Genomic DNA, 13,036 nt, shown 5'->3' with positions numbered 1-13,036 from the left:
CGTTAAAATATTAACGATATTATCTGACAGATACATTAAACAGTGTGAGTGGAAGTATTGCTCTAAAATGTCCCGACATCATTTGTGAAGTTCTAACTCATGCATGGCGTGTCAAAACTTTCATAATCTAGGTAATGAAAAAAAGTTCAGTAGCTATATATGCTAAGTCGTGGCGTATGAACATTGATAACTTCATATGCGTATTCTACACCCGTTTACTTGGTTTAATTATCATAGATGCATGTATCATACCAGTCTATAAATGAAAACGAATGGCTCGTATTTAATGTAGGCTGTTATTACTATTCACAGTCAGCTAACTCAGCTTATAAAATTATTCAGCATTGAGCCCGCCGCATACAAGAGCTCTCCGAAAAGCATCCGCCGACACGCGTGAGAAACGTGCTTCTCGAGGCGAATTCCTCACGAAAAACTATCCGCACACGAGAGTATCTTGCTGACCTGACAGCCACGCGAGGTCGATCTTTAGCCTCATGCATCTAGGGTAAAAAATACATAATATATAGTTTTAAAATATAGCTCTCACACACACGCATGCGAAACTTGTGAAGAAGCGATTCTAAATGCTGCTGCATGCATATACTCGTACTTTTGGCACCAATATACATAGTCTACACGGAACAATTAAAACCGTAAGAAAAATAGGGGATCTAATCCATGCGTTTCGTTATTCAAATCCTCTCCCCACGGCATGACTCTAAGATTAGTGTTCATGCATGTATCAAATTATATACGAATCTTTTCCGCAAGATAGAAAATTGACGTTTAATTTAATACTTATTTACATGTTTGCAAACAAAGCCCTCAGATTGTTTACAAAAGTGTGTTATATTATAAAAGCGTGGCACTTGAAGTACCTTCAAACATCACCAAACGGTACTAAATAATCAGCAATATACAGACATATTATCTGATAAGTATCAGTATACATGAATTGTAGAGAGGCAAGTTGTATCAAGCCCGTTGAGCTTAAATAACGGTGGATAAGTTCAAAGTAGCAAGCCAGTCTATCGTTATATTCAACTAGCAAACTAAATGTTTTTAACAGCTTAATACAAAGATACTGTTTACAACTACATATTCAGTGCACAATATTCAAGAAAATTCATTCAAGAGAAATGTAAGAGTGTTCTTTATTTTGACCGGCCCCTGAAGTACCCTCTTGAATAGAAGATTGTTTGAAAATATTACATCTATATAGGCATCCTTCGTGCCATAAAATCATAACTAGTGTGGTGCATCATAACCTAATAATCTAAGTATAAATAAAAAAGGTATGGACTATAGTCGTATAGTGACTCGTTAAGTGAAATATACATGACCAGAGATGGTGTCGAAGAGGGGAAAAGTAGACAAATTTTACGTTTCTAGATTGTCGCACGACTAAAAACCACAGTGCCCCAAAACGCAGCCATTTCATAAACCCGGAATTATAACAATACTCAATTTTATACACGTTTTATACGAAAAAAAATATATAATTGTAACATCAATTATTCTTAACAATCTACAATCAAATTAACAATCGATTGGTTATCTATAAATGTTATAATGAGACCTGGTTAAATAAAAACTGTTCAAGAGCTTCTTCAAAGCATTTTTGCATTCTTGTTGCTCCTCATTTAGCTTGTAACCTTGAACAATTTCCTGAAATGGGAAAATATAACAGTTATACAAAATTCAAAAATCAAAACCGTGGAATGTCAAATCTATATATCATAGAGTCATCAAGCCAAGGGGATCGACACTATTTAGTTTGCTGTAAAATAAACATCTTTGCATGATTAACATCTATATAATGAATAGCGCTGTACAATTGCCGGCCCTGTAGAACTCATCACCTCTGACAAAAACTCACGCATCTACAAATATACCTAGCAGAAATAGCTAGCTGAAAAACTGATTACACCCGCCCTTGCTTTACCATCCTAGACACTGCTAACAGCCTAACATCTCCTTCTCTCTTTAAACTCAAGGAAGCTCTTTACGCACAAACCAGACCGTAACAAACAGGTCCAACGTTTCAATACTATTTTCCAGTTATAATTTTTGTCTTGTCTTTGTCTTGTTCTGCCTAATATGCATATCTTGTATCATGTCATGTTGTCAATATAGTAGTAAACTAATTGTCATAGAATATCCGGCACTTCGGATATATCATATTTCTACCTTACTGATATACTTCACTATGTAAATAATTACCCTATTTGCACTGCAGATGGCTTATATAGTTAAGTCGAAACATGTTTTCAATATTTTTTCCCTATTTCTTTTTCCCTTTATCTCAAATGCTTGTAAGAAAAGAGCTTGAAGTGTTTGCTTGCTTAATTGAGACCAAAGTTTAGATTAACGAAACATAACAAATTAAATTAATTTCATCCTTGTCTCGTTTTATATTTTATGTTTTAAGATCATGTTATAATCTTCGGATTCTGTTTTGTTTTGTATTTTTTGAAATTTTCGGTTGGTATTCGGGTTTTTTACCTTGATTTTTTGCATAGCCCAACAGCATTGATATTGTGTTCATTGCCACCTTTGTAAACACATTTCAAACCAGTGTCGCAGAAGCCAGCTAAGTGCCATGGTCCTCCACATTCCTCTCCTTCGACCTTTGCACACTCATCACAACAACCACAAGGGTCTCGCGCTAGTCCTCCTTTGCAGTTAAGCTCGGATGGTAAACGGCAAGTTACTTGGGGACATGGGAGACAACTAAGAGCTTGAGTTGTTGAAAGGATGGCTGAGAACAACAAGGCAATAAGGAGGATAGTCTTCATGTTCGTAGTTGGCGAAGATTAATGATTCTATTGAAAACAAGTTTTCAGAAAATTAAATTTTTCATTTCAAAGCAGCATTTCTATATATAACAGCTTCCTTTATACGCCGTGGCATGCAATATGGAAATAATTGAAATAATACATGCATGCAATATGGAAATAATCTAATTAGCCTATATCCTGAAGAACTATTTCGATAATGTTCAAATTCGAGTTGCAGCTAGGATTGTGCACATACCCAAACTTATAATGTATTTTTTATTAAAACATAATCAAAATCGTACCTGATATATATTTCTCAATCACTCTTGTCTGTTACTGGCATCCGATGTTGACCGTACTGGTATCACCAGAAAATATTGGTTGCTTTGAGTTGGACTAGCTCTATTTATGTTCTTAGGATAAAGTAAATGGTGAACTGGTGAACTGGCCGATATCTTATTTGCTTTCCTTAAGTTGTCTCAAGTGTTCTAATTAATGTTTTAAGTGGAAATGCGTTCGCTACCCTATTCAGCAGCCTGGTCATTTCTCACATGTCACCGATAGTCGGTTGGTTGCCGGCGACGAACAAAGTTTTTTTAAACTAACAAAGCACTTCATTTGTCAGTGATCACCGACAGCAGACATCGCCGACTGTCGGTGACCAATGCATGATGACCAGACTTTAAGGCTGTGTCCGTTGCGTTTTACAGTTGCGTTTTTACCGTTGCGTTTCACCCCCGTCTAAGACGCCGAACTTTCTAGTGCCAAACGTTAACCTAATCAGCTAATGTTACGCACCCTTCAAATATCATCACCATGAAGTGTTAGTGAAAAATTTATTATTACTATATGCAAAATCACCTTTAGAGTTACTATTCAGTATTAATTTAGTTCCCCTAGCCTGCAACGCAGACTATATATATTGGGGTTAGGGTTAGGGATGGTTATATATTAGGGTTATATAGACCCCAATATATAGTCTGCGTCGGGCTATAGTTCCCCATGACTCCATGTGAAACAGTGCCGACCGTTGTATCTAATATATTTACTGCCCATCTGCGCGATAGAGATAGGAAAACATTTTGACTTGGCCTTATAAAGTTGTCCATTGGTTCGATAATACCGACTGCATTGAATCATCAATGCTATTTTGAATTTCCTAAGTTTTAACACTTCAAAATTTATTCCTCTACATGCGAGGTTCTAAAAACCTAAAACAAACCTAACCTAAGACTAAGTGATGATATGACATTATAATAAGTACATTTGTGTTGACAGCCTTGAAGAAGGTTGTTCAAAAATATGATATCATAAATAAGGCAAATTTTATAGAGTCACCTTTTTGGACACTGCAGTTTTGGGACAGCCTTGTATTTACAAGGAATCCATTGGGAACAGTTGTTCCCTTGTCGCAATTTTTAATAGCGAGCTTAAATGTTGACAGACACTGCATGTTAGCCCACTTTGGTTCATTTGCATTAACTTATGATTACCCTCCCACGGTTTTATCTGTCCTGAGATACTTTAGTAAAAGCGGGGCACTTGAAGTAACCGTTGAATGGTGATGATATCATCTGACAGATACATTAAACAGTCCTGCCTGTGCCTGAGTTGAAGTCAAATGTTATAACGTACATCATTCTTCAAGTTCTAACTTGTGTGATATGTCAAACCTTAATAATAATCTGGTATTGAAAAATATAATATATAGCTATAGTTACAGAATTACAGTAGGAGGCAAAAGTTTGAGTCCAGTGACTGTATTTCATTGTTTTAGCAGCATATACTAATATTCTATAGAAAACCTTACCGATAAGTGAACTAGAAAAAAGTAAATGAGTAAACAGAAAAATACATGCTGTACAACATCTATGAGATGTTATGATATTCATTTTACGTGTGTTAATGTACAAAAATGCATTACATATCAATGCTTAGTGTCCCTCTTTTTTGCTCTTGAAATGACGTTTATTCTTGCTGGCATAGACTCCATAGGTTTTTTAATGTTACACGTTCAATACCTTGCCAGCATTCGTTGACCACTTGCCTCAAGTCATCCTGACTGGTGGGTCTGTGCCTCGCTCTTTTCCGGATAAAACGGTCCTACAAGTGCTCCATAGGTTATAGATCAGGAATTTGAGGTGGAAAGCCATGAGAACGAGATCACCAAAACGAGTTTGCTTCTAAAAGATTTCTGGCACATAGAAGATGTGCATGTGCTTAGGGGGATTATCATGTAGTTAGACGCACGATCATCTTTGTACCAGATGAAATTCCATGTCCTTGAAGAATTGGATGATACTTTTCTTTAATTAGGATCCTATTATATCTTTCAATATTGCCAAACCGAGCATGACCGAAGCAGCTAAAAGTTTGCTTGAGTAGGATTTAGTTTCTTCGAACCTCTGCAAGGTTATAGTTGCATTGAACCTTTTTAAATTCGCACTTTTTCTGCGATCTTACGAGTAAAGAATCTTTCAATACTAAATGCAACTATTTGTCCTTGTGCAGCATCACTTTGCCGTTTTTCCCACCCATCTTGGGCAGTGTAAAGGAATAAGAATATTTTGTTATGATTTAGATCATTAGGACCAAAACAGTGTCCAATTAATATGGTTTACAGTACTGAAACACTAGCACGCATGTCTTAACTCGAATACACTGCCAGGATTTAATACTGGAATTCTACAACGACTGGACTCAAACTTTTGCCTCCTACTGTATATCTTTTTTTAATAAGGTCGTAATGTATGTAACAGTAATTATAACTGGATGAACATTCTAGTCCTTCTCCTCGAATACCGATTTAAGCCATTTTCCACCATGCGAATTCATTCGCGCGAACAGATAAGAAATAGGAAGCGATTCTACTTTTTCGCGTTGAATTTTCAACGTTTTATATTTTTCAAAATCAAATAAATTTTAAACTATCGTAATATTCTTGTAGATTACATAACAATAAAACATTTTAACTGCCCTAGCGTCCATAGTTTCCAAATTTTGCTTCCAGAATTTAATTTATATGCTTCTGAAAACTCAAAATTCGCGTCGCGTTGCTGCATCGCGTCCGGTCTGTGTCGGCCTTAATCACATCACCAGATTTCAGATATCGCTTCGCGTCGCGCGAATAAATTCACCTATAGCGGAAAACTGGTTTTATGGCAAGGCTGAAATAAGTAGCGTAGCCAGCATAATAATTTAGTCCTGTTATGCTAATATTTTAGTGCATCTTCACTGACTGCAATGAATTTCTGAAGAAATGAATAATATAATGATAATAACCTTTCATTATACAGCTGCTCCATATAACATGTTGGACTTGAGTCCAATCTTGGTTCACTGGTATTAACTTGCAGTTATTACCCTCGCACGGTTTTAACTTTAAAATTTATTTTCCTGCAAAAACCTGAGTTTTGAAAAATACGTTAGTATATAATAGCGTGCTTCTTGAAGTTTCGTTAAAATTATTGTTAACCATATTATCTGACAGATACATTAAACAGTATGAGTGGAGGTATTGCTCTAAAACGTCCCGACATCATTTGTGAAGTTCTAACTCATGCATGGCGTGTCAAAACTTTGATGAATCTAGGTATATGAAAAAAGTTCAGTAGCTATATATGCTAAGTTCGTAGCGTATGAACATTGATAACTTCATATGCGTATTCTACACCCGTTTACTTGGTTTGATTATCATAGATGCATGTATCATACCAGTCTATAAATGAAACGAATGGCTCGTATTTAATGTAGACGTTTATCACTATTCACAGTCAGCTAACTCAGCTTATAAAATTATTCAGCATTGAGCCCGCCGCATACAAGAGCTATCTGAAAAGCATCCGCCGACACGCGTGAGAAACGTGCCTCTCGAGGCGAATTCCTCACGAAAAACTATCCGCACACGAGAGTATCGTGCTGAGCTGACAGCCACGCGAGGTCTTTAGCCTCATGCATCTAGGGTAAAAGATACATAATATATATTTCTAAAATATAGTTCTCTCACACATGCATGCAAAACTTGTGAAGAAGAGATTCTAAATGCTGCTGCATGCATAGACTCGTACTTTTGGCACCCATTCATAGTGTACACGGAACAATTAAAACCGTAAGGAAAATAGGGGATCCAATCCATGCGTTTCGTTACCCAAATCCTCTCCCCACGGCATAACTCTAAGATTAGTGTTCATGTATTTAATTATATACGAATCTTTTCCGCACGATAGAAAATTTATGTTTAATTTAAGGCTTATTTACATGTTTGCAAATAAAGCCCTCATATTGTTTACAAATTAAGTGTGTTATAGTATAAAAGCGCGGCACTTGAAGTACCTTCAAACATCACCAAACGGTACTAAATAATCAGCAATATATAGACATATTATCTGAATACATGAATTGTACAGGGGCAAGTTGTATCAAGCCCGTTTAGTTTAAATAACGGTGGATAAGTTCAAAGTAGCAAGCCAGTCTATCGTTTTATTCAACAAGCAAACTAAATGTTTTTAACAGCTTAATACAAAGATACTGTTTACAACTACATATTTAGTGCACAATATTCAAGAAAATTCATTCAAGAGAAATGTAAGAGTGTTCTTTATTCTGACCGGCCCCTGAAGTACACTCTTGAATAGAAGATTGTTTGAAAATATTAAATCTATAGGCATCCTTCGTGCCATAAAATCATAACTAGTGTGGTGCATCATAACCTAATAATCTAAGTATAAATGAAAAAGGTATAGACTATAGTCGTATAGTGACTCGTTAAGTGAAATATACGCGACCAGAGATGGTGTCGAAGAGGGGAAAAGTAGACAAATTCTACGTTTCTAGATTGTCGCACGACTTTACTGTAGAGGCGTTCTCGTTAAAAATCACAGTGCCCCAAAACGCTGCCATTTCATAAAGCCAGAATTATAGCAATACTCAATTTTATACACGTTTTATACGAAAAAAGAGATATAATTGTAACATCAATTATTCTTAACAATTTACAATCAAATTAACAATCGATTGGTTATCTATAAATGTTATAATGAGACCTGGTTAAATAAAAACAGTTTAAGAGTTTCTGGAAAGCATTTTTGCATTCTTGTTGCTCCTCATTTAGCTTGTAACCTTGAACAATTTCCTGAAATGGGAAAATATAACAATTATACAAAATTAAAAAATCAAAACCATGGAATGTCAAATCTATATATCATATGGTCATCAAGCCAAGGGGATCGACACTATATATTTAGTTTGCTGTAAAATAAACATCTTTGCATGATTAACATCTATAATGAATTGCGCTGTACAATTGCCGGCCCTGTAGAACAACCACCTCTGACAAAAACTCACGCATCTACATCTATACCTACAGAATCCTAGCTGAAAAACTGATTACACCCGCCCTTGCTTTACCATCCTAAACACTGCTACATTACCAGAAATTTGCGACATGATAATTTGCATTTTATACTAATTTGCATTTAACTTTCAGCATAATGGCCTTCAACTTTTACTATTAAATACATATAGTAAATACACAAAATCTAAAAATGCCGTTGACCTAGATCTTGCCCACTGTTTGCCGACCTCTGGATCAATAAAACAGCCGTTTCCCAACGTTTTAATGATCGAATTACTTACCTTAGGTATTTCTACGTTCGGCCAAATGATTGTGAACAAATGGGTATATAGCCTTCGTATTATTCAAGTTACAGATGAGACTGATAGTATTTTTTAAAGTGATTGCAGTGAAAATCCGAGCCGTACAGAAAAGTTTATACGCAAATACGAAAGACAATATCTTTAACAATTTTTTTGGTATATTACACGTCAATTTATCAACTATCTGAATCGAAATATTCGAATCGATGTGAACGATTTTAAAAGTTCGTGGACAGAACACGGACAAAACTTTGAGCAATATATCTTTAAATTTGGCAGAATGCAGAAATGCCCAAGCTAAAAAATTCTGTCACCAAAACGTTTCTAAACAGGTGCTCTACCGATCTAGAGGTCGGCAAACAGTGGGCAAGGTGTAGGGCAACGGCATTTTTAAGTTTTGTATAATTACCTAATGTATTTTATAGTAAAAGTTGAAGGCCATTATGCTGAAAGTTAAATGCAAATTAGTATACATGCAAATTATCATGTCGCAAATTTCTGGTAATGACAGCCTAACATCTCCTTCTCTCTTTAAACTCAAGGAAGCTCTGTACGCACAAACCAGACCTTAACAAACAGGTCCAATGTTTTAATACTATTTTCCAGTTATAATTTTTGTCTTGTCTTTGTCTTGTTGTGCCTAATATGCATATCTTGTATCATGTTATGTTGTCAATATAGTAGTAAACTAACTGTCATAGAATATCTGGCACCTCGGATATATCATATTTCTACTTTACTGATATACTTCACTATGTAATAATTACTCTATATTTGCACTGCAGATGGCTTATATAGTTAAGTCGAAACATGTTTTCAATATTTTTTTTTCCTATTTCTTTTTCCTTTTATCTCAAATGCTTGTAAGAAAAGAGCTTGAAGTGTTTGCTTGCCTAATTGAGACCAAAGTTTAGATTAGCGAAACATAACAAATTAAATAAAATCCTTGTCTTGTTTAATATTTTATGTTTTAAGATCATGTTATAATCTTCGGATTCTGTTTTGTTTTGTATTTTTTGAAATTCCCGGTTGGTATTCGGGTTTTTTACCTTGATTTTTTGCATACCCCAACAGCATTGATATTATGTTCATTGCCACCTTTGTAAACACATTTCAAACCAGTGTCGCAGACGCCAGCTATGTTCCATGGTCCTCCACATTCCTCTCCTTCGACCTTTGCACACTCATCACAACAACCACAAGGGTCACGCGCTAGTCCTCCTTTGCAGTTAAGCTCGGATGGTAAACGACAAGTTACTTGGGGACATGGGAGACAACTAAGAGCTTGAGTTGTTGCAAGGATGGCTGAGAACAACAAGGCAGTAAGGAGGATAGTCTTCATGTTCGTAGTTGGCGAAGATTAATGATTCTATTGAAAACAAGTTTTCAGAAAATTAAATTTTTCATTTCAAAGCAGCATTTCTATATATAACAGCTTCCTTTATACGCCGTGGCATGCAATATGGAAATAATTGAAATAATACATGCATGCAATATGGAAATAATTGAATTATATCCTGAAGAACTATTTCGGTAATGTTCAAATTCGAGTTGCAGCTAGGATTGTGCACATACCCAAACTTATAATGTATTTTTTATTAAAACATAATCAAAATCGTACCTGATATATATTTCTCAATCACTCTTGTCTGTTAGGCATCCGATGTTGACTGTACTCGTATCACCTGAAAATATTGGTTGCTTTGAGTTGGACTAGCTCTATTTATGTTCTTAGGATAAAGTAAATCAATAATGGTGAACTGGCCGATATCTTATTTGCTTTCCTCAAGTTGTCTCAAGTGGTCTAACTAATGTTTTAAGTGGAAACGCGTTCGCTACCTTATTTAGCGGCCTGGTCATTTCTCGCATGTCACCGATAGTCGGTTGGTTGCCGGCGACGAACAAAGTTTATTTAAACTAACAAATCACTTCATTTGTTAGTGATCACCGACAGCAAACATCGCCGACTGTCGGTGACCAATGCATGATGACCAGACTTTAAGGCTGTGTCCGTTGCGTTTTACAGTTGCGTTTTTACCGTTGCGTTTCACCCCCGTCCAAGACGCCGAACTTTCTAGTGCCAAACGTTAACCTAATCAGCTAATGTTACGCACCCTTCAAATATCATCACCATGAAGTGTTAGTGAAAAATTTATTATTACTATATGCATAATCACCTTTAGAGTTACTATTCAGTATTAATTTAGTTCCCCTAGCCTGCAACGCAGACTATATATATTGGGGTTAGGGTTAGGGATATATAGGGTTATATATTAGGGTTATATAGACCCCAATATATAGTCTGCGTCGGGCTATAGTTCCCCATGACTCCATGTGAAACAGTGCCGACCGTTGTATCTAATATATTTACTGCCCATCTGCGCGATATAGAGATAGGAAAACATTTTGACTTCGCCTTATAAAGTTGTCCATTGGTTCGATGGTATCGACTGCATATAATCATCAACGCTATTTTGAAGTTTTAACACTTTATTTTGAAGTTTTAAAATTTATTCCTCTACATGCGAAGTCCTAAAAACCTAAAACAAACCTAACCTAAGTGATGATATGACATTATAATAAGTACATTTGTGTTGACAGCCTTGAAGAAGGTTGTTCAAAAATATGATATCATAAATAAGGCAAATTTTATAGAGTCACCTTTTTTGGACACCGCAGTTTTGGGACAGCCTTGTATTTACAAGGAATCCATTGGGAACGGTTGTTGCCTTGTCGCAATTTTTAATAGCGAGCTTAAATGTTGACAGACACTGCATGTTAGCCCATGCACTTTTGTTCATTTGTATTAACTTATGATTACCCTCCCACGGTCCAGCTGTCCTGAGATACGTTAGTAAAAGCGCGGCACTGGAATTAACCGTTGAATGGTGATGATATTATCTTACAGATACATTAAACAGTCCTGCCTGTTCCTGAGTTGAAGTCAAATGTTATAACGTACATCATTCTTGAAGTTCTAACTTGTGTGTCAAACTTTAATAACAATCTACAAATGAAAAATGTAATATAAAGCTATAGGTACAGAATTATATCCTTTTTTAATAAGGTCGTAACGTCTGTAACAGAGTAATTATAACTGGATGCACATTCTAGTCCTTCAACTTGGGGAACACCGATTTAAGCACATTTTCCACTTGGCGAATTTATTCGCGCGAACGGATAAACAGTAGGAAGCGATTCTACTTTTTGGCGGTGAATTTTTGCAAACCAATCACGTAACCGGATTTCAGATATCGCTTTGCGTCGCGCGAATAAATTCGCCTAGCGGAAAACGGGCTAGCGCTTTATGGCAAGGCTGAAATCAGTAGGGCAGTCAGCAAAATAATTTCGTCCTGTTATGCTAATATTTTAGTGTTCATTGACTGCAATGAATTTCTGAAGAAATGAATAATGATAATAACCTTTCATTATACAGCTGCTGCATATAACATGTTGTACTGTTTGTCCAATCTTGGTTTATTGGTATTAACTTCCAGTTATTACCCTCACACGGTTTTAACTTCAAAATTTATTTTCCTACAAAGACCTGAGTTTATTTGAAAAATATGTTAATATATAATAGCGTGCTTCTTAAAGTTTCGTTAAATGTTAACGATATTATCTGACAGATACATTAAACAGTATGAGTGGAGGTATTGCTCTAAAATGTCCCGACATCATTTGTGAAGTTCTAACTCATGTATGGCGTGTCAAAACTTTAATAATCTAGGTAATGAAAAAATTCAGTAGCTATATATGCTAAGGTCGTGGCCACGACCTTAGCATATATAGCTACTGAATTTTTTCACTTGATGCGTATTCTACACCCGTTGCACGGCTGAATATAGTAGCTGTGAACAATGTAAAGGACAGCACACATTTATATAAAATGTTTTTTGTAAAGTGGAATTTGTGATTAAGCAATCTTAGGAGTTATGAGAGCGCTTTCCTTCATACGGTACTGAAAACGGTTAGACCGGTCCAGCGGGTCCTGTTGTACAGTACAGCCTGTACAGGCAAATTACTGGTAAGAAGTCGGCAGAACGTTAGCAGTATATCGTTATTCACATCTGCTTGACACGAAAAATACATAGAGTATCACCTATTTCAAATCAAAATATGACCATTTTGATAACCATATGTGTTTCAAATATACGAAATGCGCTGTAATTTATTTTAGAAAAAAGGCAAAGGCGGTTTGTTGAAAGGATAGATAGCTTGAGTACTTCCGCTGACCGAGTTACACACATCCTCTCTTTCAAGCGTTTGTTTCTGGCCCATGACTGAATTACGTTGATTCAGGGTTAATTTTTACTTCTAGAGCAAAACACTAATTTTATTGAAAGTCCTTTCTCTTGGGCTGGAATTACTCTGCTAAAAACTAATCAGGTTATTAGATTGCAGGAAATACATATCAGTTATTTCAAAATGAATCAAATCGCATCCCTTTTTGCAAATGAAATTGCAATATTTGGCATAATTCGGTATACCGAATATAGTTGATTATTCTGGAAATATAATTAAGATGAGGTCTCAAAACAATCTTAACTCGTTCTTTCCGTTCGACCGACCAGTTACAAGTGTTAAAAACTGAAGTGTAT

At 35.9% G+C, this 13,036-nt stretch overlaps 1 long non-coding RNA gene across 1 annotated transcript; it reads right to left on the bottom strand.

The window, feature by feature from the left end:
* Positions 1–1,563: 1,563 nt before the first annotated feature.
* On the bottom strand, positions 1,564–3,156 carry LOC114519686. Its single transcript, XR_003686608.1, has 3 exons — positions 3,083–3,156; positions 2,506–2,825; positions 1,564–1,668 (listed from the first exon to the last, which is right to left on the bottom strand). It is a non-coding gene; the product is annotated as an uncharacterized LOC114519686 (long non-coding RNA).
* Positions 3,157–13,036: the final 9,880 nt, after the last annotated feature.

The sequence above is a fragment of the Dendronephthya gigantea genome, unplaced genomic scaffold, assembly GCF_004324835.1.
Source record: "Dendronephthya gigantea isolate DGI-Jeju-01 unplaced genomic scaffold, DenGig_1.0 000014F, whole genome shotgun sequence".
NCBI classification, from domain to species: domain Eukaryota; kingdom Metazoa; phylum Cnidaria; class Anthozoa; order Malacalcyonacea; family Nephtheidae; genus Dendronephthya; species Dendronephthya gigantea.
The sequence above is the reverse complement of the archived record's forward strand: the minus strand, read 5'-3'. Positions and strand labels throughout refer to the sequence as shown.